This window comes from Lactuca sativa, chromosome 1, assembly GCF_002870075.4.
Source record: "Lactuca sativa cultivar Salinas chromosome 1, Lsat_Salinas_v11, whole genome shotgun sequence".
Classification (NCBI taxonomy): domain Eukaryota; kingdom Viridiplantae; phylum Streptophyta; class Magnoliopsida; order Asterales; family Asteraceae; genus Lactuca; species Lactuca sativa.
Window position 1 is genome coordinate 181,687,261 of NC_056623.2, and position 26,248 is coordinate 181,713,508.

The following is a 26,248-nucleotide window of genomic DNA, read 5'->3' on the forward strand; positions in this document are numbered from 1 at the left end:
GTACCGAATATTCTTATAAATGGGGTACGAATACAAAGTACCGGGTTTATACAAAAAGGGGTACATTACAAAGTACCGGATATCCTTATAAACGGGGTACGAATACAAAGTACCGGGTTTATACAAAAAGGGTACATTACAAAGTACCAGATATTATTATAATTGGGGTACGAATACAAAGTACACGATTTATACAAAAAGGGGTACATTACAAAGTGCCGGTTAATCTCAGTAAACTTATAGTGACTCACATAGGGAGTTAACAAAACTTAAAGTATACAAGATTTTTATAAATCAAAAAGGGTATTTATGTTGATTTAAAACCACCTTTAATATCAATACATGTAGAATTTACGTGTACACTTTCGGTCTCGGTACTTGAGATCACATAATAGAAAACTCACACGCACATCCAGTCTTGGGTTTTAAGACTACATATCGTTTTATAAGGAAAATATTGGATTTTCTTGGTAACATACAACTCATTACAAAGATCGGTTTTCAAACGCTTACTTTCAAAAGCTTATGAAATCACCAACTTAATTGTTGACACTTTTTCAAAACTACTTGTATTCTCAGGAATTCAGTGAAATAGGAAATCAACAGCGTTTTGAGGATGGGACGATAAATCGTCAAACAATTCATTTTGTCATCATAATGTAATTGATTTGAATCGTGTAAACATATACTTTGGTGTAACTTTTTCAATTATATTCATGATGGTTGTATTTACTTTGAGCACTATTATACTCGTTGTTGTGATACTATACATGAAGTCCGCAACCCCCGGACGTTTCCGCCATCCTTGGTTTGGGGGTGTGACAGATTTGGATGACCTTTTCGGTGGTTTCACGGATGATTTCAGGACCACTGAGAGTACTGTCGGGGACTCGACCCTTGGCTAGCTGCGTGTCCCCTACCTCGTCCCAGCACAGTGGGGATCTGCACTTGCGACCATAGTGGGCTTCGAACGGGACAGCCTTGATACTGGTGTGGTAACTGTTGTTATATGAGAACTCAATCAAGGGTAAATGAGTGTCCCACGACTTTCCGAAATCGATGACACATGCTCTCAACATGTCTTCCAAGGTCTGAATAGTTCTCTCACTCTGTCCATCTGTCTGAGGATGATAAGTTGTACTCATATCCATCTTAGTTCCAAGAGCTTTCTGAAGGGACAGCCAAAATCTTGAGGTAAACCTGCTATCTCGATCGGAGATAATGGACACAGGTACACCATGTAGTCGGACTATCTCTTGAATGTAGATTCACGTGAGTCTTTCCATCTTGAATGTTTCTTTAATCGGTAGGAAGTGAGCGGATTTTGTCAATTGATCGACAATTACCCAAATGGTATCGTTCCCACTCAGAGATTTGGGTAATTTGGTAATGAAATCCATAGTAATCATCTCCCATTTCCACTCAGGTATCTCAGGCTGCTGGAGCAGACCTGAGGGTTTTTGATATTCGACCTTCACCTTGGCGCAAGTCAGACACTTGCCCACGAAGGTAGCGATTTCGGCTTTCATGTTTGGCCACCAGTATAGTTTCTTGAGATCCAGGTACATCTTATCCGAACCTGGGTGAACGAAATATCTGGTCTTGTGAGCTTCGTTCATGACAACCTCCCTGAAACCACCGAACTTTCGGGTCTAGATCCGGTCCATGAAACAATAGACTCCGTCACTTCTGATCTCAAGATTTTTATCCATTCCCCTCAAGGCTTCATTCAACACGTTCTCTGGTTTTAGGGCTTCCAACTGAGCCCCTCGGATTTTTGCGGATAAGTGGGAATGGATGGTCATTGTCAGAGTCTTCGCCTTGTTGCCTGAGCTTTCCTTTCGGCTAAGGGCATCTGCCACCACATTGGCCTTGCCGGGATGGTAGTGGATTTCGCACTCATAGTCACTGAGCAGTTCTACCCATTGCCGTTGTCTCATGTTTAAGTCTTTCTAGTCGAATATGTGTGGTAGGCTTTTATGGTCGGTGAAGATCGTGCACTTGGCCCCATAAAGGTAATGTCTCCAAATTTTCAGTGCGAAGACCACTGCTCCTAACTCCAGGTCGTGAGTTGTATAGTTGACTTCGTGTGCCTTCATCTGTCTCGAGGCCTAAGCAATAAGTTTCCCCATCTGCATAAGCACACATCCTAAGCCCTGATTAGATGCATCGCAGTAGACAACGAAGTCCTCCGTCCCTTCGGGCAGGGACAGGATAGGTGCGCTGCAGAAGGCTCGCTTCAACGTTTGGAATGCAGTGTCTTGCTTTTCACTCCAATAAAAGGGTACACCTTTCTGTGTCAGAGTAGTTAAGGGTTTGGCAATTCTAGAAAAAAAATCTGGATGAATCTCCGATAATAGCCGGCAAGGCCCAAGAATTGACGGATTTCTGTGGGTGTCTTCGGTGCCCACCAATTCACTATCGCTTTGATTTTGGAAGGGTCCACGTGTATGCCTTCCTCGCTTACTACGTGACCTAGGAAAGTTACCTTTCGAATCCAGAATTCGCACTTGGATAATTTTGCGTACAGCTTCTCCGATCTAAGTGTTTCCAGTACTAATCTCATGTGTTGTTTGTGATCTTCCTCGCTTGTTGAATAGACAAGTATATTGTCTATGAACATGATAACAAACTTGTCTAGGAAAGGGCGACACACCCGGTTCATCAGGTCCATGAACACTATCGGTGCGTTGGTTAGACCAAAGGGCATCACTACAAACTCGTAGTGACCATTTTGAGTCTTGAATGCTGTCTTGGAAACATCACTCTCATGAACTCGCAGCTGATGGTACCCCTGATCTAAGGTCTATTTTCGAGAAGTAACTAGCTCCCTGAAGTTGATCGAAGAGGTCATCTATTCGAGGAAGAGGACAACTGCTTTTTACGGCCAACTTGTTCAGCTCACGGTAGTCTATACACATCCGAAAGGATCCATCTTTCTTCTTCACAAATAACACCGGGGCTCCCCAGGGTGAGGAACTCGGTCTGATGAACCCTTTGCTGAGCAGCTCATTAAGATGACTAGATAACTCCTGCGTTTCTGCTAGCTCTAAGCGATATGGAGACTTGGCTACGGGGGTAGCTCCGGGAATTAGGTCGATGCGAAACTTGACTTGGCGTTCGGGAGGAATTCCCAGGAGCTCTTCGGGAAAGACATCAGAAACGTTGCAGACTTCGGGGATGCTCTCGAGGTCTTCAACTTCCTGTTTCTCATTAATTACATGAGCTAGGAATGCATGACACTCCTTTCGCAGGAGCTTTTGGGCTTTGATGCATGAAATGATGCGAGGATTGGAACTAAGTTTATCGCCGTAGATCATGAGGGTTTGGCTAGAAGGAAGATTGAGATGGATAGCTTTTTCGTAACAAAGGATATCAGCATGATTGGGACTCAACCAATCCATGCCAACGATAACATCAAAGCTCTTTATGGACACCGACATAAGGTCGATGGGAAAGGAATGGTCGTTTAGGGTAAGGGTGTAGCCTATGAATACATCGTTAGCGTTCTCTTTCTCGTCGTTAGCCATCTCGACGGTAAACGTTTCGGTTAATGGTTGAGGACTACGTTTAAGAAGGTGTTTGAATGAATGGCTAACAAAACTTCGTTCCGCACCAGAATCAGAAAGGATGCATGCATAAGAGTTGTCGAGAAGGAACGTACCCGTGACAACGGTGGGATTGGCGACTGCCTCCTTTTGCCCCATAGTTAGAACTCTCCCGGTGTTGTTGGTTGTTGTTGCTTTGGGGCAATTTTGCTTGTAATGCCCGACCTCACCACAACCGTAGCAGGTTTGACTGGCACCTGCTCCGGATGCTTGATTTGTTGGTTGGGCTGGGGTTTTGCAGCTCCAAGCAGTGTGGCCCTTTTTGCCTCAGTTGTTGCAGAGCATCTCACGGCATGGGCTGGAAGTGAGATGATGGTAGTTGCACTTGTCGCACCGAGGAAGGGTACCAGCATATCTACTGGTAGGTGCTTGAGTGGCAGGAGTAGCGGCAAGGGTACTAGTAGCGTGGACTGCTATTGTTTTCTGTTTCTTTGAGGGCTCTTGCGAAGACTAACCCTTCTTCTATTTCTAGAATTTTCTTTTCTCGCCACTCCCTTTAGTCGGTTCAGGAGTGGTGGTCACTTCGTCAAGATCGACTCCATGATCGATCAGAGTCTACGCCAGGCACTTAGCGCTGTCGAAGGTGTTTGGCCTAGCAGCCAATACATTTCCTTTGGTTGGCTGGGTCAGCCCCCAAATGAATCTTTCAATCTTTTTGCTTTCCGGGGTGACCATTCCCGGACATAGGAGCGATAGGTCTTCAAACCTAGAAGTGTAGGTGGCAACATCGGAACCCTTCATATTTAGGTTCCAGAGTTCATGCTCCAGTTTCTGCATTTCGCCCCGCAGGCAGTACTCGACAAGCATTAACTCCTTCAAAGTTTCCCAACCCATGGTGTTTGCTACTGGTAGAGTTAAGGATTTGACTCGGCCATTCCACTAAGTCAATGCTTTGTCGGTGAAAGTGCAAACGACAAATTTCACCTTGTTGGCTTCTGAGCAAGAACAGATTTCAAAGATAGACTCGATCTTCTCGAACCATCAAGTCAGGGTAATGATACCTCCAGTGCCATTGAAAGATGTGGGTTTTGCATTCATGAAATCTTTGTAGGAACACTCCTTCTGGTGTCCCTGACCATTTTCCTGGTTTTGGGGCTGTGTACCACCTCTTGGCCCGCCAGGATCGCCAAGGTTCATCTGTGACATTGTAGCAGTAACGGCTGCTTGGAACATGGCGGGATCAAATGGAGGAGGTGGCGGAGGAGGATTGTTGTTCTTTGAGCTGGGTCTTTTCTTTGGAGGCATCTTGATCTAAAATGATCAGGAAAGAGAGGATGGTAAGTCCCCTGAATTTAGAAGATACGAAACAAGATGTATCTCTACAAGATAGATTAAGTGTTCTGCTAAGCGATAGAACAGGAAAAAGTTACTAAATCAAGTAAACTATCGCTAAGGAAAGGATGAGTAACAACACTTAGAATGAATTTCTACAACGTATTCGGCTTGGGCTAAAATACTCCTATAGTATTTTATGTTTTGTTGCGAAGATGACTTGTTGTTTGGATATTTGGTAAGTTTTAGGCCTGTTGTACACCACAGTCACTCCCAAGCACATGTTAGCTGTGTCTCGAATGAATATAGTTGATCAGGCTATATTGACCCTTGACACGACTACATAACTGCCCAGGTTTAACCACAGTGCCCAACACCCAATTAATTTTGTTTTGTTCTACTCGTGGTTACTGTTTTTGATATTTAGGTATTCTTGTATACTTTTTGTAAAATACTTGTATTTTAAAGTATACTTTTAGCTCAGAGCACTTCAGCCCCTTAGTGTTTATAGTTGTATATCATGTAAGGTTCGGTATACTTAGTTCACTATAAACAAAATCTCTGATACCAATCTGTCACACCCCGAAACCAACGGCAGAAACGTTCCGGGGCGGAGGACGTCATGAGTAGTATCACAACCATTGTACATAGTAAGCATAGTAAACACAACCATTACATTACATATGAATATTTACATTTGTTTGAAAGTGGAGAAATACATAGTTTATATATACATTAGTATAACAAAAGTATAGACGAGACTTCTATATGCACCGTCTTCTCCAAAAGTAAGAATGATATCTGTCTAACGAGAACCTGAGAATACAAGCAGTTTTAAAAATATCAACATAAAGATGGTGAGTTCATAAGTGGTTGAGTTCTGGTAAAAGAAAACGTTCCTTTGGTTTCATGAAAAGTTGTTATCCAAGAAAATCCCATATTTTCTTATAAAAGAAGTTGGTTATCCATTTGTTAAACAACCCGTTTATGAAAAGTTAAGTTATCCCAGGAAAAACCCATATTTTCCTAAAAAGTCAATGCTTGGTTATCGATCCGGAAATGAAATGTACAAGTATCTACCATACTTGTATCTTTAGGCGAAGTTTCCTTGAAAGCTAGGTTAATCTTGATAAAGTACATTAGTTTTAACACATATATAAAACTAATAAGTAGGTAGTGAACTAATTCCTAAGGATATTTCTGATACCCTCTAGTAATCAAAACAATTATTACTTTGAGGTTAGTTCACTAGATTCATTATTACTAAAAGTAAACCCCCATTATCTAAGTTGCGAGTTCTATAACCATACAATAAACTAGATATGGCTCGTAACGGGGGCCAGTATCATTTTATGACTTTGTCACCCGTAGACCTGTCGGTCCCACTGTAGCTAGCAGCAAGGTGTGGGGTAGTCAGTCCTGTAAAGATCTATACACACAAGTCACGTTCTCCCTCTAGGAGATTCTGGTTACAGGGTCGGTCCTCCACTCTCGTATCTATGGGGAGCGTTACCGAGGACTTGTCTCCAATCTTAAGAATAACAAATTTACAAGTAATAATATGGAAAATCCAATTTTATGATTGTCATGAGTCCTTTGTAAATTATGAAATATAACATAAAATATAACCTTTTATGATGAGATTCACAAGTTCCTTGTTTTGGATTTGAAAACTAACTCTATAAGTTAATTTCTTATTCGATTAGCTAAACGGTTTTCTGTGCTAAAAGCATGCTGAACATGTAAACATTTCATTTGAAATAATAACTTTTGAGTACAAGTTCCCTTGTACTTTTGCTTGTATTTCCCCTGAAAACATGAAAAACTCGGAACAAGTAGGGGTATGAACTCACCTGACGTGGGTGTGTCGGGTTAGGACGCTAGGTGTCAATTTAGGACTTGAACACACACGAGGGTCCTATGTAACAAGAAGTGATACATAATTGTATCTAATTAGTCATTACACCACTAATTTAGTAAGTAAATACACTCTAATGCGAGGAAACACTTTATTTCAAGTGTTAGGAATGATACGGGTTGCATCTAAGGAGTGTATGGCCTCGTTAAGGAGTTTACTCTTCAATTTTAAGCCCAAACCGTAAACTCATTTTTACCCCCTTCAATTCATGTTTTGGGGTTCTTAGATCATTCATGCAATTTTGTAGGTCATAAGCCAAGCATTGGAAAGGTTTTGGGGCATAAAAACCCCTTTTTAGGGTGTTTACGGTTTTGGGATGTTCCCAAACCATAAACACATGTTCTTGAGGCTTTTGGATGATTAAATCACGAATTTGCAAGTATATTAGGCTAAACCACAAGCTAGGAAGGTTAACTTACAGTTGTGAAGCTTGAAGGGGCGTTTCTAGATCGAATCCCGAGTTATAGAGAGAGAGTAGAGAGAGAAAGCTCTAAGGTGGGTGAAAAAGGCTCAAATGGAGACCACTCAACCCGAGTTCACGACCAGGTGGGGATCCACCCAATCCCAACATTAAACGGAGTTTAAGATTGTACCCGATTAAATAGTCATAACCCGACTTAGTCGTGAACTAGAAATTTTTCCGAAAGAATTCGAGGGTATTTCGCGTGATTTTATTGCTTTCCGACGCTTATGAAACTACAATAAAAATATTAATTGATTTGTCTAACTCAAAAGTTAATGGAAAATTTTTTAATAAAAATAAATTTTATTAACGGAAGTGGGTTACATTGACGGAATAAATTTCAGGTTGTCACACATCTTCTTCTGGTTCATCTTCTAGCCATCCCTCGTTCCCTTGATTGGGAAAGTACGGGTCTCCTGGTAGATGAAATCCAACCATGTTATCTATGCGTGAATAGGGGTGTAATAGACATATACTAGATGTATTTCTAAAGATATTTATAGGGTGATCCTTACCAGTTACTCCTATACTTATGTAGTGCATACCAACTATATATAACTAAGATAGAATAGACCTTCGAATAAGTGACCCAACTCTAAGACCACAACAAAACAAGGAACAGGAAGTAAAGCGAAGATCACAGATTCTAAGTCTATAGCATCTTAGTCATATATATATATATATATATATATATATATATATATATATATATAACCTTAGCGTATTCAGTCAGCAAATATAGACCTACTAGTAAGGGTCTTTTTTGTTTTCACATAAATAAATTATAGTACCACCAAAATACTCATGTAGTATTTGAAGTTTATGTTAAGTTCTAGTGTTTCTTTGTAGCAAGAGTTGGTAAGTTTTTAGACTTGTTGCAACACCACAACCATTCTTAGGCATATGCTAATCACTTCCCCGATAGATATAGGTGATCATGCTATATCAACCCTGAACCTAATTATATATCCCCAAGCCTAATCGTGTTGTTCAACAATCACAATACTTTTGTTCTGTTTTAGTATGACACTGTTCTGGTATGTATGCATGTATGTATACTTTATTAAAATATTTGTTATGTTTAAAAAAGTATAACTCTTGGTCAGAGTGTTTTAATCCCATTGTATTTTTAGTTGTAATTCTTTTATGGGTTGATATACTTAGTTCACTATCAACAATGCTCTGATACCAATCTGTTAACCCCCCAAACCAGAACGATAGAAACGTTCGGGGGAGGAGGACGTCATGTACATCATCATAACAATGCACAATAGTAAAACAAGCAACAACATCCATGGCTGTCACACCCCCAAACCTGAACGGCGGAAACGTTCGGGGGCGGATGACTTCATGTGGTAACGTAACAAATGAATACATAGTAAAGAAAGTAATACAACCATCATATATATAATTGAAAGTTTACATTTGTCAAAAGTTACATGTTCAAAACCAATTACAATATGATGTCAAAATATGAGATTAAACTGGCGCCGCAGCATCCCTTCTTCAAAAGCATATTGATACCTGAAATTACTGAATCCCTGGGACATACAAGTAATTTTGAAAGAGTAGATCAGCATTTAAGCTGGTGAGTTTCATAAGTATTAAATGACATTGTTTGTATGAAATGAAATGTTTTGTCCTTGTTTGTTTGTTTCTAGAAAATCCTATATTTTCTACTAGTATAAAAGTAGCCTTCTCTCAACACCAATGTTTGTTTCTAAAAAAAATGTATGTAAGTGTAAAATAACCAACGTGTTTGAAAACCTCGTAAATCAATGTATTTTAATACCCCATGTGAGTTTTATAACCATACTATTGACTCGAAATGCCTATACACAACATTCTTCAGGCGTTGGAATGTTATGACGTTTGTCACCCCAAATGATGGACTGTAGCTAACAGTCAAGGTGCGGGTTGTCAAGCCCGTATAGATCTATACACAAACACCATGCTCCCCCTCCAAGGGATTTTGGTACATAGTACAGGACTTGAAATGTGTACTCGAACGTACGTGAAGTTAATGTCTCACAAACCGTGGTATAAAAACAGATTTACGTGTTAAAATGTTTCATTTGCTCTTGTATATGAAAGTGACTTCTTGAAAATCGTGTTTCTAGTATGTAAAAGTTAGCAATATCCTCATAAAACTATACCTATTATAGTTTTCTAAAAGTGTGTCTCGTTTGTTTAGAAATACCTAGAAAAGGAATCACTTGTTATGAAAGTAGAGATTTTTGTAGAGCCTAAGATAGACAAATATACATATAATCTAAGAAAATGTTTAGTTTATACATGCATTACAATAACTTATATTTCAAAAGATGGAATGCTATTGTAACATATTTTATATACGAGAGTTCCCTATAAAGTTTATAAATCACATATGATTTGGTTAAATAAAAGCATATAATAATTCTTTATACAACACACGATGATACTCGTGTGCTTTACTTGTATCCCCCCCCCCCCTTTGAAAGCATATAAAAGCATTTATAGAACATTTAAAAGGTTAATTAAGGGGTATGAACTCACTTGAAAGTTTGAAGAAAGCGAGATGGAAACCGGACAGAATTTCGTCTCGGGAAACGGATTTCCTCGGGAATCTCGGGAGTAAAAACGACCTTCGGGACTTGAGCAAAATGACCGGGGCTTCGGGTTAGAACGGGCGCGGAAAACGAGGCAAGAACGCACAAGAGAGGAGAGAAATGGAGCCCTTTCTTCGGAACGCTCGCATCCCTTTTATAGGGGCTGGAACCGCCTCGATACGCGGGGCGTACACGTACGTCATGCATGACCGAGTCCTCGACTGCCTCGGATTTCGGATGGGACAAGGGGTAGCTTCGCATAGGTCGGGACGTGGACGATCCGAGGCCTAGGCCTTGAGTACGCGGGGCGTACGAGGGTACGCAGGGCGTACTTCGGCCCTATCTGCTGACTTCTTCGGATAATACCAAACAATTATAATTAAATTTATATTTAATTTAATTAATAAACTTCTAAAATTCATATCTTCTTCATACGAATTCCGTTTTTGATGGTCTTTATATCCACGCGTAGGTGAGACTACGCTCTACAACTTTCGTTTAGACTCCATCGGCAAATTTCGAAATTATTTTTATTATTTATTTTTAAAATGTCGTGATTAAGGAATTTCTTTAGAAATTCATAATTTCTTTATCCGACGTCGGTTTTTGCCAGACTTTTTACCGCTGAATTACCATTGTCGAGACCTTCGATTCTCTTTTAGGTCATTCCGACCAAAAGTCGCTCGATCTCCGATTCGAGTTTTTAGCTGTCTGTTGTTATGCCGAACTTGAAAAAAATCATAACTTCAACATACAAAGTCGGATTTGGGCGTTCTTTTTACGTACGAACACGGTTTAATGACATTAAACATAGTAGGAATTTAAATAGATACTTTTTGGACATTTTATTATCAAAGTTAATTTCATTAACTCAAAGGTGGTTACAATACTTGACTTTTTAGGTCATTACAAAGAGTTGAAATATCGGGTTGTCACATCATCCCCCCGTTAGAGGGAATTTCGTCCCGAAATTTAAAGTAGTAAAGATACTAGTGGATCAGAGAAAAAGATGAGGGTACTTTTGTTTCATCTGATCTTCGCGTTCCCATGAGAATTCTGGTCCCCGCTTGGCGTTCCAGCGAACCTTCACGATGGGTATGCGACTTTGTTTTGTTCGTTTGACCTCTCGGTGCATGATTTCTATCGGTTCTTCCACAAAGTTGAGGCTCTCGTTGATCTCGATCTCGTCGAGTGGAATAACAAGAGTCTCATTGGATAGACACTTTTTCAAGTTCGAGACATGGAAGGTTGGATGTATGTTACTAAGTTCACGCGGTAGGTTAATTTTGTAAGCCACAGGGCCGATTCTAGCAAGCATCTCGAAAGGCCCTATGTATCTTGGATTTAGTTTCCCACGCTTCCCAAAGCGTATTAAACGCTTCCACGGCGAGACCTTCAATAAAACGTGGTCTCCTACCTGGAATTCCAAAGGTTTCCTCCTTTGGTCAGCATAGCTTTTCTGTCGGTCTCTGGAGGCTTTCAATCGTTCATGAATTTGAACGATCTTCTCTGTCGTTTCTCGTATGATTTCTGGACCAGTGAGAGTGCTTTCAGGAACTCGTCCTCTAGCTAACTGGGTATCGCCAACTTCAGTCCAACACAGAGGTGATCTGCACTTTCGACCATAGAGGGCTTCAAACGGAGCAGCCTTTATGCTTGTATGATAACTATTGTTGTATGAAAATTCGACAAGGGGTAAATGGATATCCCATGCCTTTCCAAAGTCAATCACACAGGCTCTCAGCATATCTTCTAAAGTTTGTATCGTTCTCTCACTTTGCCCGTCTGTTTGTGGGTGGTAGGCTGTACTCATATCTAGCCTAGTTCCCAGGGAACTTTGTAGTGACTGCCAGAATCTTGAAGTGAATCTACTATCTCTATCGGAGATAATGGATATCGGAACACCGTGCAGTCGCACTACTTCCCTTATGTAAGTTCTTGTAAGCTTTTCCATTTTGTCTGTCTCCTTGATTGGTAGGAAATACGCGGATTTGGTCAATCTGTCGACGATGACCCATATGGTATCAAGTCCACCCGTCGTCTTGGGCAACTTGGTTATGAAGTCCATAGTAATCCGTTCCCATTTCCATTCTGGGATCTCTGGTTGTTGTAGTAATCCTGACGGTTTTTGATATTCGACCTTAACCTTTGCGCAAGTAAGGCATTTACTTACAAATGTAACAATTTCTGCTTTCATGTTAGGCCACCAGTACAGTTTCTTAAGATCCAGATACATTTTATCTGAACCTGGGTGAACGGAATATCTTGTGTTGTGTGCTTCGGTCATGACTACGTCTCTGAAACCACCATGTTTCGGTGTCCAGATTCGGTCCATGAGATAATATGCTCCGCCACCCTTGACTTCTAGATTCTTTTCCATTCCTCGCAGGGATTCACCCGCCACATTTACAGGTTGCAAAGCTTCCATTTGTGCCTCCTTAATTTGTGTGGATAAGTGGGAATGGATAGTCATAGTCAGAGATTTGACCCTCCGACCAGTGTATTCCTTTCGACTGAGGGCGTCAGCCACCACGTTGGCCTTGCCAGGATGATAACGAATTTCACATTCGTAGTCATTGAGTAACTCAACCCATTGTCGTTGTCGCATATTGAGTTCCTTCTGATTAAAAATGTGTTGAAGGCTTTTGTGATCGGTGATAATAGTACTCTTTGTTCCGTATAAGTAGTGTCTCCAGCTCTTCAGAGCAAATACTACTGCTCCTAACTCAAGATCGTGGGTCGTATAGTTCACTTCGTGTGTCTTAAGCTGTCGGGAGGCATAAGCAATAACCTTCCCTCTCTGCATAAGAACACAACCTAGTCCTTGGTTTGATGCATCACAATACACTACGAAATCTTCTATCCCTTCGGAGAGGGATAGTATCGGTGCGGTGCACAAGGCTTGTTTCAGCGTTTGGAACGCCTTCTCTTGTTTCGCTTCCCAGTCAAAGGATACGCCTTTCTGGGTTAATGTAGTAAGAGGTTTCACAATGCTAGAGAAGTTCTTTTTGAGTCTGCGATAGTAGCCGGCAAGACCTAGAAATTGACGAATCTCTGTAGGCGTCTTTGGTGCCGACCAGTTCTCAATGGCCTTAATTTTGGAGGGGTCCACGTGTATCCCTTTCTTGCTAACAACGTGGCCCAAAAATTCGACTCTTCGAATCCAAAATTCGCATTTAGAGAACTTCGCATAGAGTTTCTCCGATCGCAGTGTTTCTAGGACTTTTCGTAGGTGCTGACTATGCTCTTCCTTACTTCAGGAGTAGATGAGTATGTCATCGATGAAGACGATGAAGAACTAATCTAGGTAGGGACGGAACACCCTATTCATTAGGTCCATAAATACTGCTGGTGGTTGGTTAATCCGAACGGCATCACTACAAATTCGTAGTGTCCATAATGAGTTCGGAAAGTTGTCTTGGGAATATCCCCTTCTAGTACTCGTAATTGGTGATATCCGGATCGTAGATCTATCTTTGAGAAGTAGTTTGCTCCCTGAAGTTGATCAAATAGGTCGTCAATACGGGGTAGAGGGTAACGGTTTTTGACGGTAAGTTTGTTCAGTTCTTTGTAGTCAATGCACATACGAAACGATCCGTCTTTCTTCTTTACGAACAAGACCGATGCTCCCCAAGGTGAGAAACTTGGTCTTATGAATCCTTTTTGAAGGAGCTCATTAAGTTGACTGGAAAGTTCCTGCATCTCTGCCGGTGCGAGAAGATAAGGCGATTTCGCTACTGGGGTAGCCCCTGGAACTAAGTCGATTCTAAACTCGACTTGGCGTTGTGGTGGTAATCCCGGTAGTTCCTCTGGAAAGATATCGGGAAATTCGCGTACTTCTGGAATGTTCTTGATGTCCTTCAGTTCCTGTCATGTATCGACGATGTGTGCTAGGAATGCTTGACAATCCTTCCGTAAACACCTTCGAGCTTGGATGCACGAAATGATGCGAAGGTTTGTACTTGATTTGTCGCCGTAAACCACTAATATTTTGTTGTTAGGGAGATTAAGGCGAACTGCTTTCTCAAAGCACATGATGTCGGCGCGAAGAAGACTCAACCAATCCATGCCGACTATGAAGTCAAAACTTTTAATTTGGACCGCCATGATATTGATTGGGAAAGAATGACCGTCTAAAGTTAACGTACAGTCCATGTATATGCAGTTAGTGTTTTCGGTTTTTCCATTGGCCATCTCTACCGTAAATGATTTTTCTAACTTGCTAGGTTTAGGTTTAAGTAAGTGAATAAAGTTTTGACTCACGAAGCTTCTCTCCGCTCCATTATCGAATAATACGCATGCATATGAATTATCTAGAAGGAACATACCAGCAACTACAGTCGGATCAGCTACGGCTTCATCGTGGCCTATAGCTAAAACTCGTCCCATCTCGCCGGTATTTGCTGCCTTTGGGCAGTTCCTCTTGTAGTGGCCCACCTCGCCACAACCGTAGCAAGTCTGGCCTACACCCACGTTGGGAACTCGAGTGATCGGCTTTGCGGGATCCTTGCAGAAACGGACAGTGTGTCCCTTTCTGTTGCAGTTGGAGCACTGCATTTCCCGACAACGTCCATGATGGTGGTAAGTGCATTTGGTGCACTTTGGAAGATTACCCCCATAAGTCTTTGTTGGGTAGGGATTTTTAGGGACTGTAGTAGGTACAGTGGCAGCATTTACTGAAACCAGTTGTTTCTTTGCGGATTCTTGGGAAGACCCACCCTTCCCTTTATTCCATACCCTCTTCTTGTTATTGTTGTTGTTGTTGTTGTTGTTGTTTCGCTTTTGTGGTTCTGGTGTAGCAACTGTTGAGTTCTGATGACCTCCATAATCAATAAGAGATTGTGCCAGCTCCTTGGCACTTTCAAAAGTGTCAGGTTTTGAAGGTAACACGCTTGACCTAATTTGGGGCGACAGTCCCCAAATGTATCTCTCTATTTTCTTGCTCTCAGGAGTAGTCATATCTGGGCAAAGGATTGCCAAATCGCAGAACCTGTTGGTATAAGTCGCGATGTCATTACCAACCATTCCAAGAGTCCAGAGTTCGTGCTCGAGTTTTTGAATCTCTCCTCGTGGACAGTATTCTCTCATCAGCATGACTTTTAAGCTTTCCCAGCTTATGGAGTTTTCCACTATCAGGGTAAGTACCTTAAAGTGGCCATTCCACCAAGTTAAAGCTCTATCAATAAGGGTGAAAGTTGCAAATTTGACTTTGCTGTGCTCGGGACAGGAGCATATTTCAAAGACTGATTCCGTCCTTTCAATCCACTGCCTCAGAGCTATCACACCACCAGTTCCATAAAACATCCGGGGTTTAGCATTAGTAAAGTCCTTATAGGTGCATTCTCGGGGTTGCCCATGACTCTCACCATGGTTGGATAGGTGCGTGCCAGTTCCCGAGCCAGTAGTACTCGAGTTATTGATCTGTGACATGGCAGCTGCTACTGCTGCGGTGACTGCTGCTTGGAACATGACAGCATCAAATTGAGGTGGTGGAGGTGGTGGTGGTATAGGTGCTTCCCCACCGTTGTTTCGCCTTGGATTCCTACACGGAGGCATCCTTCAACTATAGGTTGAAAAGATAACGATAAGAATTACTTAGTATAGAAACTGAATGTGTCTTATGAACCAAATTGCTATAGTTTGACAACAGATGATAGTATGAGTCTTAAAATAGCAGAATGAAATACTCAACGTAGTAATAATAGTGCCACTTATATTAATATAATAGTTGATACAATGATCACGATAATTTGACCCCTATAAGGGTCTCCGGTTACAAAGTTTGAGAAATTTAAAGACTTTTAGCCGAGGTCCTAACTTAAAACAAAATTTGAGATTTTTGCAAGCACTACTTGCGACGTAGGTTGTGCTTGGAGCTTGACTCCGCATCCGATTGCTTTGACTCCATTAGACGCCTATCAAAAGCGGCTTGTTGTTCCCTCAACTCGGCGAGGGCTGCAATCATTTGCGCTTGGAATGCCTCGGTTTGGAGTTGAGCATTGTCTTGCATTCGATCCAGCCTACGGATGTCGGAAGTGTGAACCTGTACTTCCACGTTGACATCCCGAAGCTGGCTAGCTTGAACTCCGGATTGATAGGATTGATTGGCTAGCTTGCCCACCATTACTGGGAGTGCCCGATCTGCCGAACCTCCGCCGCGGACATCGTAGAAGTCCCGGCACATGCCGTAGGGAGGGCGTAGGTTTTGTTGTTGGCTCCAATGGTGAAGGTGACTTCCCCAGACGGGAGTCAGTCCTTGAAAGTTCCTTACTAAGACGGGAGGTTGTACGGGTGGTGGATTGATCACTTCCGGCTCTGAGTCGGTACCGGAGTCATCATCCACTTCTATGGGTTCCTCGTCCTCTTCGGGATCATCTTCGACCCATCCTCCGTTGCCTTGGTTGGGAAAGTAGGGGTCGCCGGGGTGGTGAAATCCAGCCATTTGACTGTACGAGAAATAGGGTTATAAGAATTGAATAAAGTCGAAACATGCAAGATTAAACATGTAAGCTAAACTAGTTTAGGTAGCAAATACTCCTATAGTATTTAAATTCTTGTGTTTGATTCTTGTAACGGTTTGGTAAGTTTTGACTTGTTTCTTACTACGAGCATTCCTCGATATATATTGGTCCGATCTCGGGCAAATATAGTTGATCACGCTATATTTTTCCCAAATCTGATTATATATATATCGAATTTTAATCATAGTGTCAACTTGTCTAAATACTTGTTGTATAGTTAAAATCATGAAAATAATTTGTTGTATGCATGTATTTGTACTTAAATGAACTAACAATTTAAGTTAAACGTAACGCTGCTTAAGCGTAAAAACAAAAGAAAAATGTTTTATCAGAGAGTATTAGTCCCTTAAGCATTTATAGTTTGTATATCTTATGTGGTTCGATATACTTAGTTCACTATAAACATTGCTCTGATACCAATCTGTCACACCCCCAAACCTGAACGGCGGAAACGTTCGGGGGCGTATGATTTCATGTGGTAACGTAACAAATGAATACATAGTAAAGAAAGAAATACAACCATCATATATATAATTGAAAGTTTACATTTGTCAAAAGTTACATGTTCAAAACCAATTACAATATGATGTCAAAATATGAGATTAAACTGGCGCCGCAACATCCCTTCTTCAAAAGCATATTGATACCTGAAATTACTGACTCCCTGGGACATACAAGTAATTTTGAAAGAGTAGATCAGCATTTAAGTTGGTGAGTTTCATAAGTATTAAATGACATTGATTGTATGAAATGAAATGTTTTGTCCTTGTTTGTTTGTTTCTAGAAAATCCTATATTTTCTACTAGTATAAAAGTAGCCTTCTCTCAACACCAATGTTTGTTTCTAAAAAAATGTATGTAAGTGTAAAATAACCAACGTGTTTGAAAACCTCATAAATCAATGTATTTTTAATACCCCATGTGAGTTTTATAACCATATTATTGACTCGAAATGCCTATACACAACGTTCTTCAGGCGTTGGAATGTTATGACGTTTGTCACCCCAAATGATGGATTGTAGCTAACAGTCAAGGCGCGTGTTGTGAAGCCCGTATAGATCTATACACAAACACCATGCTCCCCCTCCAAGGGATTCTGGTATATAATACAGGACTTGAAATGTGTACTCGAACGTACGTGAAGTTAATGTCTCACAAACCGTGGTATAAAAACAGATTTACGTGTTAAAATGTTTCATTTGTTCTTGTATATGAAAGTGACTTCTTGAAAATCGTGTTTCTAGTATGTAAAAGTTAGCAATATCCTCATAAAACTATACCTATTATAGTTTTCTAAAAGTGTCTCGTTTGTTTAGAAATACCTAGAAAAGGAATCACTTGTTATGAAAGTATAGATTTTTGTAGAGCCTATGATAGACAAATATACATATAATCTAAGAAAATGTTTAGTTTATACATGCATTACAATAACTTATATTTCAAAAGATGGAATGCTATTGTAACATATTTTATATACGAGAGTTCCCTATAAAGTTTATAAATCACATATGATTTGGTTAAATAAAAGCATATAATAATTCTTTATACAACACACGATGATACTCGTGTGCTTTACTTGTATCCCCCCCCTTTGAAAGCATATAAAAGCATTTATAGAACATTTAAAAGGTTAATTAAGGGGTATGAACTCACTTGAAAGTTTGAAGAAAGCGAGATGGAAACCGGGTAGAATTTCGTCTCGGGAAATGGATTTCCTTGGGAATCTCGGGAGTAAAAACGACCTTCGGGACTTGAGCAAAATGACTGGGGCTTCGGGTTAGAATGGGCACGGAAAACGAGGCAAGAACGCACAAGAGAGGAGAGAAATGGAGCCCTTTCTTCGGAACCCTCGCATCCCTTTTATAGAGGCTGGAACCGCCTTGGTACGCGGGGCGTACGCGTACGTCATGCATGACCGAGTCCTCGACTGCCTCGGATTTCGGATGGGACAAGGAGTAGCTTCGCATAGGTCGGGACGTGGACGATCCGAGGCCTAGGCCTTGAGTACACGGGGCGTACGAGGGTACGCAGGGCGTACTTCGGCCCTATCTGCTGACTCCCTTAGGATAATACCAACCAATTATAATTAAATTTATATTTAATTTAATTAATAAACTTCTAAAATTCATATCTTCTTCATACGAATTTCGTTTTTGATGGTCTTTATATCCACGCGTAGGTGAGACTACGCTCTACAACTTTCGTTTAGACTCCGTCGACAAATTTCGAAATTATTTTTATTATTTATTTTTAAAATGTCTAGATTAAGGAATTTCTTTAGAAATTCATAATTTCTTTAGAAATTCATAATTTCTTTATCTGACGTCGGTTTTTGCCAGACTTTTTACCGCTGAATTACCATTGTCGAGACCTTCGATTCTCGTTTAGGTCATTCCGGCCAAAAGTCGCTCGATCTCCGATTCAAGTTTTTAGCTGTCTGTTGCTATGCCGAACTTGAAAAAAATCATAACTTCAACATACGAAGTCGGATTTGGGTGTTCTTTTTACCTACGAACACGGTTTAATGACATTAAACATAGTAGGAATTTAAATAGATACTTTTTGGACATTTTATTATCAAAGTTAATTTCATTAACTCAAAGGTGGTTACAATACTTGACGTTTTAGGTCATTACAAAGAGTTGAAATATCGGGTTGTCACAATTGCATTAATAATATAGTTAAAACATGTGTGTTCTTTGAGTTGAATGTATGACACCAAAAATGTAAAGCAATAAAAAGAAGAGCCTTGAGTAAGCTCCATCTTCTCAAAAACCTTCATGAGTGTACCTGTCTACTGGTTACCTGAGAATACAAGTTATTTTGAAAAGAGAGTATCAACATTTAATTTGCTGAGTTCATAAGCATTTAGTATTTGATGTTTGTACTTGTTCCTTGAAAATGATAGTATGTTCCCCAGAAAATCCCATATTTTCTCTATTTAAATGAAAATCTGTCTTAGGCCTTAAGACCAAAATGTTTTGTATGTTATTGTACTCTGAAATAGTGTGAGGTTGTGTGTTTTCCATAAATGTATGTTTCTTTGATAGAAAATAGTGTATCGTACTAGTATGAACTCCATAGTGTATTAGTGCTTGGAAAATAATTGTAAGTAGTCTTATTACATAAAATAAAACCATCGAAGTAATGTTTGTTTTGTAAACCGAAGTGGTTAGTTAATGTTTAATGTGAATGAGATTATAACCATACTTAATTGACTAATATTCTACATGACGTTCTCCAGGTGTCGAAAAGTTATGACATTTGTCACCCGTAGACCTGCCGGTCCCAACTATAGCTAACAACCAAGGTGTCGGATTGTCAGTCCCATATAGATCTATACACAAACTCACGCTCTCCCTCCAGGAGACTGTTGTTATAAAACATGACTTAGCAAGAATATTACTAAGCACCATGAAGTATTATCTCACATTCTAGTATTAACTCGTTTACGTATAATATGTATATGTTCTCTTGTTCTTGTAAATGAATAATGTACTTGAAATGAAAGTAGTTTGTAATTATGTATTGATTAATGTAATGTATTTTAAACTAGTAGTAGTGTGAATAGATCTCAACACTTGTGACAACTTGTTATTTTCGTTATTGTAAAAGTCAATCTTGGTCAACAAAAGTCAAACACATCAAATAAAGGTCAAACTTATTTCTTTAATTATCTTAAAAAGGCTAGGTTAATAATTTTAAAGGTATATAACTTGTATTCAAAGGTGTTGTATGTTTAAAGAGGAAATCAATAGGAACCGAGAACCTTCATCCAAGCCGCAAACCCTCACAGCTGGCCATTTCCTTCGGACCGTAAACGGTTCTGATGAGAATTAAACTCTAGATCGATTAGATCTTTCACAGGTATGAATATTGAAATCAAACAAGTCAAGAACAGTGAAAGAATGAACATAGAATAGAATCAAATGTATGCTTATGATTCAAAATAAAGTCACGCCTCAGCAGAGCTCGATGAAGAACTTTCGCAGTAGAGGCGAGCTAGGGTTTACAAAACTTTAGAGAAAATAAACAATGAAAGCGATAACTTCTAAGTCTGCATGCATGCAGCTTATATATTAAAACCTAGTACAAAAATATGCATGGTTGGACAGGCCCAATACCGGCAATCAAACTGGGCTAAGGACCAAGCCCATGACGCAATCTAATAGACCTAACAATCTCCCCCTTTGCGTCAAATGAGGCGAGAGATTATTTCCTCTGAGTAGGCTTCATCGTCTTTATTACTTTAAACAAACGAGGAATTATAGCGAGAAGTGTCTGTCTAAACTGTATGTACCACCTCAGCATGTCAGTGAATAATTTCTTATCGACAGCACTGTTCTGATCGCACCTCTGAATGATCTCCAAGATATGCTCCAGGCAAGACGTTGAGAAGAGGTGTTTGTCAACAAGAGCGAACAGACATTTTTGACCTTCGCCTCTGAGGAAGATAACTATGTGATACTTTGAATCGATTTTCCCTTGATCATGGTATTGACATTGCCAGCTCTGCCCATAGTCTTGATCGTTGTTCGCTTGTGTATGGTAGAGGCAATCTCCTGGTCCATCTTTGCTACCTCATGTATGTAGCAAACAAGCATACGCTTGACATGATCAATTATTGGCTAATACTCCAGAGGATTCGATAGAAGAATGTTATTGAGGAGTATCCAATCATGGGGATTAAGGTTTGGTAGATCAGCGAGGGTAAAGTGGTAGACTGAGCCTTCGGTTCCTCGAGTCACCCTAAATTTGACATTAATAAATTTCCCTGCTGAATAGGGCTTCATAACCTTGACAGTGGTAATTTTATTTGAGCTCAAAGTCAGGTATTGGGGTTGAGCAAACTCCAAGTAAAACTCTAGAAGATCCTTGTCTACCTTCGGGTCTAGGGACAGAATAGCAGCAGTCGAGTTGAAGCAGTGGAAGATAAATGCCTTACGAGTGATTGGCATATCGAACTGTGAATCCTTGGAGTTGTCAAGGCCAAAGGACATTATCGGCTCAAGCTAGAGAATGCTTGGCTCATTAATTGCACATTTTTGAAGCGAGTCTATGGTCCACATAGGAAACATGGGTTTTTTCTTCTCTAGGAGCTCCGCCTCTTTTCGCTTCAGCTCTAGCTCAGCTTGTTGTTTCTTGATGTTTTCTTCCAATTCTTTTTCAGAGGTCTTAACCTTCTGGAAGGGTTTCTTGGGATTCTCGGCATAGACATCATCTTCATTGTCTGTGTCGTCCTCGCCAATTTTCTTCTTCTTTTTCTCCTTATTGCTGACCGAAGCTTCATTACCCTTCGGTTCAATAGATGGTTTTGGTCCAGAAGGAGGAGGTTGAGTTGTCACTTTCTCTCCCCCTTGTTTCGGGTTGACCCCGGTCACCGGAACACCCTCGATAAGGCTAAGAATGTCCAATGCCGGTTTGAGCTTGTCTGCCAGATGACGCCTAACAGTTATAGTGATGTGCGGATCGTGAGCCTCAATGAGATGAAGGAGGATAGAGTGAACATCTGCAGCAAAACTCCTAATGACCTCCCTTTCTGACTTGAGGTCATTAATCTCAGCATTAGCAGTACGTAGCTTGTGGGTTTGCAATTTAAGTTGTGCAGTACGTCTGTCCAGCTCATCCATAATGCGATTCTCTACAGTTAACTCCGCCTCCAGTTGAGTTAAGCGGTCATTGACATTAGCATGGAGAGTTTCGTTGGCTTCTTTAATGGCTTGGCATGCCGCTTCAAGGTTTGAATGTTCAGATTGAAGAGACCTTTGAAGGTTCTCTACTGAAGCGTTGACAGTTTGAGCGTGCTTAGCAGCAGCAGCCTGCAAGGAATCTAAAAACAAATGAGCTTCGGAGACTAGTTTATCGACTTTTGCGGTCGCTTCCTTGCACTCCTTAGTAGAGTCATCAACTGCAAGAGAGGCTTGTTGACATTGGGAAGTAGAGGCTTCGATTGCTTTTTCTGCAGCAGATAAAGTGGCACTGTGTTCGGTGACGACAGAGCAGAACAAGGCCTTCAATGCAGCTTCAGAATAGGCACCGGAGGAAGAGGATGAAAGCAGTTGATCAAGCTTTTCATTTACTACCTTGAGATGACACTTTGTAACAGGCTCATGTTCATCATCATCGCTCTGCACTCGGTAAGGACTGAAATACGTGGAGTCAAATTCCAAGTCCTCACCGCCTAGAATAGGGGTTGTTTTAGTGGATTGTGTGGGAGATAAGGGTTTTAAAGTAGGTGGAGGTTCAGTTGTGACAGGTGGTTCGGTTACAGGTGGATTGGGAACAGTAAAGTGAGGTTTTGTGGTAGTAGTGGTAGTAGTGGTATCTGTGAAAATGGGAGTGGGGATAGGAATTGTAGTGAAAGTTTGAGTGGTGGTAATGGGAGATATAAGAGGGATGGATACTGGGATGGTTACAGGTAGAGGTGAAGGAGGATTAGAGCGAACTGGAATTTATGGGGTAGGGGAGCGAGGCGGAGTATCACCTCGGCCCGAAGCCTCTTCATTAGAGCTTTCGCTCTCAGATTCTGAAGGAGGAGCGTTCTTGTGCTTAAGAGGGACATATTCTGAATCCGAATCACTTGAGGATTGAAGAATAAGCCTCCTAGCAGGCTTCTTCTGCTTCTTCGGTTGAGCCTGAGAACTTGCAGCCTTATCATACTTTCGCTTATGGGGGGTTTGCCCCTTAATTGGTTTAATGACAGGACCTTCCTTCTGTGTTTCAGGCTTCTTATGCCTTTTGGCTGGCTTGTCAGCCTCTTCAATAGAGCGAATCATAGCCGGCGTAAGCTCTCTTGGGCCAACCAATGGACACTTCCTGTACTGTTGGAGAATGTTACTCGACGTAGAGATACGACCGAGCATTGGTTCAGGAATGGATCCAATAAAAGAAAACTTGGTTGGATCAGTGACAATGATTTTTGTCGTATGAAAGGTAGCAATGGATGAGAGCAAAGAATCCGCCATTATTGGAACACGAAGGCAGTCCATTGCCTAGTTGGTGATGAGAGACCAGAAACGCCCACATGAGATCTCAGAATGCCTAGATGAAGAGACCAAGATTTGAACCAACTGCTGCCAAATAATAGACCCATAATCTAGGTCAATCCCATGGTACAGCCCATACAACACCGTCATGAAGGACTTGCTTGAACCATCTGAGCTAGTGCTTTGCTCAGAAAGACCCTTTAACTACAACTTAAAAAGGCCATTCCATTGAGGAGGAAGGCAGGACTTCTTGAACTTTGTAATGGTGGTTAGGGTTTCGGTATAGCCCATCTGATAGAACATTGAAAACAATTGACCAGTTGTAATGTAGTCAGGGTTTACCAGAGATGGATCTTGAGAAAGACCAATTAGGGCACATAATCAATGCTTAGAGATGGAGGTCTTCTCATCGTGGAGTTCAAAGTGAATTCGTTCATTAATTTTGTCGTAGAAGGCAGTAGAGTAGACAAGAGACAAGCACAACATTGGAACAACTTTGACTTTAGTCAGCACGTCGACGAGTGGTGAGTATTTGAGACACTCAACCACATACATCATGTAGGGATCATAGATAAACGGGGTGAGATCGATGATCAGGTTCTGTTGGGGTTTGATGGTGAGAAGATGTTGACGAACTGAAGTATCGTGAACTGATGACGAGTCTACCATTGTAGTAGCTTGGAGAAGATGATGAATAGTTGCAGAAAATCGTTGGTGTTCTTTGAGAGAGATTGGTAAGTGATAAAGGTTGAGAGATTACTGTTCCAATTCCTTTTATACATACAAGGAATAGAGAGAAAAATTCGGCTGAAATTTTGGATTATCTCAAAAATAGCGCTGAGTCAGCTTTCACTTTATCCCAATCGTTTCTTCATAATACGTTTGAATCTCTGTAGCCTTTAGCACTTTATTGATCAATCTGAACAGAACTAGAGTTTGGAAAATTAAAAATTTTCGTGCATAGGGTGTAAAAGATAAAGAAATAAAGAAAAATTTAAGGGATAATCTGTGATGTCGTAAGTAGACATAAGACAATTGATTCTGGGCAAAAATCACTTCCTTCAAAGTCAAGAGAGACATTAAAGAGCTTGCTTGGTTTCCCATTGAATAACGATCAATAACTTGTTGAGAAGTATTGAAATGCATCTTTTGAAGGTTAATAAGGGTGGCTTTCACTTCAATTCATAATTTTGATTCTTGACATAAGACCGAAACTGAATGAAGTACTTGTGAGATCATTGTGATCTGTTGAACAAGTAGGTAGGATAAACTTTATAGTGACGAGGGAAGTAAGGAAATCTAAAAAAATTTAAACTGGATCTTTGAGGGTTAGAGAAGCCTTGGTGAAAGGCAAGCTCATAAAGATCACTCAGAAGAAAAAAAGAGATTTCATTAGGTAACAAGTAAGATCTTGAATATTTGAATTCACCGTCAATTCATTAGTGGTGTTGAACTTTGGGTTTCACTTAGTACATAGTAACATGAAACTAAGATCATGAACACAGTTTTGGTATAACCATAAACCTCAGTGGTTAATACTGAAAGTCTCAGGGGTTATATTGATAAAACAAATTATAATGGAGAAAGATGATGGAGATGGTATAAGAAGCGAATGTACCTCTGCTTTAAAGAAGAGAAGGACCAAGCAGAAAACTCTAAACTCAATTTAAGTAGAGTAAGGTAGCTCATGATTAGAGTGAATTTGATAGCCTGGATTGGGAAAACATGATTGGTATATATCATGTTATTAAGGCTTCACTCAAAATCTTTCGAGGCTTTAGTCAACATACAACAGCATGCTTCTAGGGACGCCTAACTAAGAAAACCATTTACCAACCTTAATTTCATCATCGAGAATTACACTTATACAAAACAAAAAAAAACATTAGATAAAAAGAAAAAATAAATAAAAAAAATATATTTTTGTATTTTGTGAGAATTAACCTATTGAACGAAAGAGAAAAATATTTTTGGATTTTATAAATACAAAAGAAGTGTTTTAAAAAAATGTATAGACGAATACAGTCAAAATGCCTTGCTAAAAAAACGAACGAGTTTAGAAGGACCGAACCCGAAATAGACCGAACGTTCGGTTCATTTCGGTTCATGGTCAAACTTCACTCGAAATAGACCGAACCCGAAATAGACTGAACGTTCTGTTCATTTCGGTTCGCTCTATTTCGCTTGTTACCTTTATGGAAGCGAAGACGATTTTGGTACAGATTCGGCTTGCATCATTCCTAGGCCTTGTAGAATCTTATTGAAGCTTGCTTCAGGTAAGGCCTTCGTGAATATGTCTGCCAATTGATCAGTCGTTCTGACGAAGTGAATTTCTACGTTACCATCTTCGACGTGATCCTTGATGAAATGGTACCTCAGTGCAATATGATTGGTCTTCGAATGTTGCACTGGGTTGTGACAAATCCTAATTGCGGTTTCAGAGTCACAATATAGTGGGATTTTCTTCATGTTTAGCCCGTAATCCCTGAGTTGACTTTGTATCCATACGACTTGAGATGTGCAGGATGTTGTAGCCATATATTCAGCTTCTGCAGTGGATAGCGAAACACAGGTTTGTTTCTTCGATTGCCAACTGACTAATTTACCATCTAGAAATTGACATCCTCCAGTGGTGCTTTTACGATCTAATCCACAACCACCTAAATCAGCATCTGAAAATGCTTGAACAAAGAATCCTGAGTTGGTTGGATACCACAGACCGAGAGAGGAGGTTCGCTTCAGATAGCGAAAGATGTTTTTCATGGCTTGAAGATGAGGTTCGCTTGGGTTGGCTTGAAATCGTTCACAGTAACAGACGGAGAACATGATATCAGGTCTACGGGCTGTAAGATACATCAGAGACCCAATCATTTGTCGATAAAGTGTCATATCA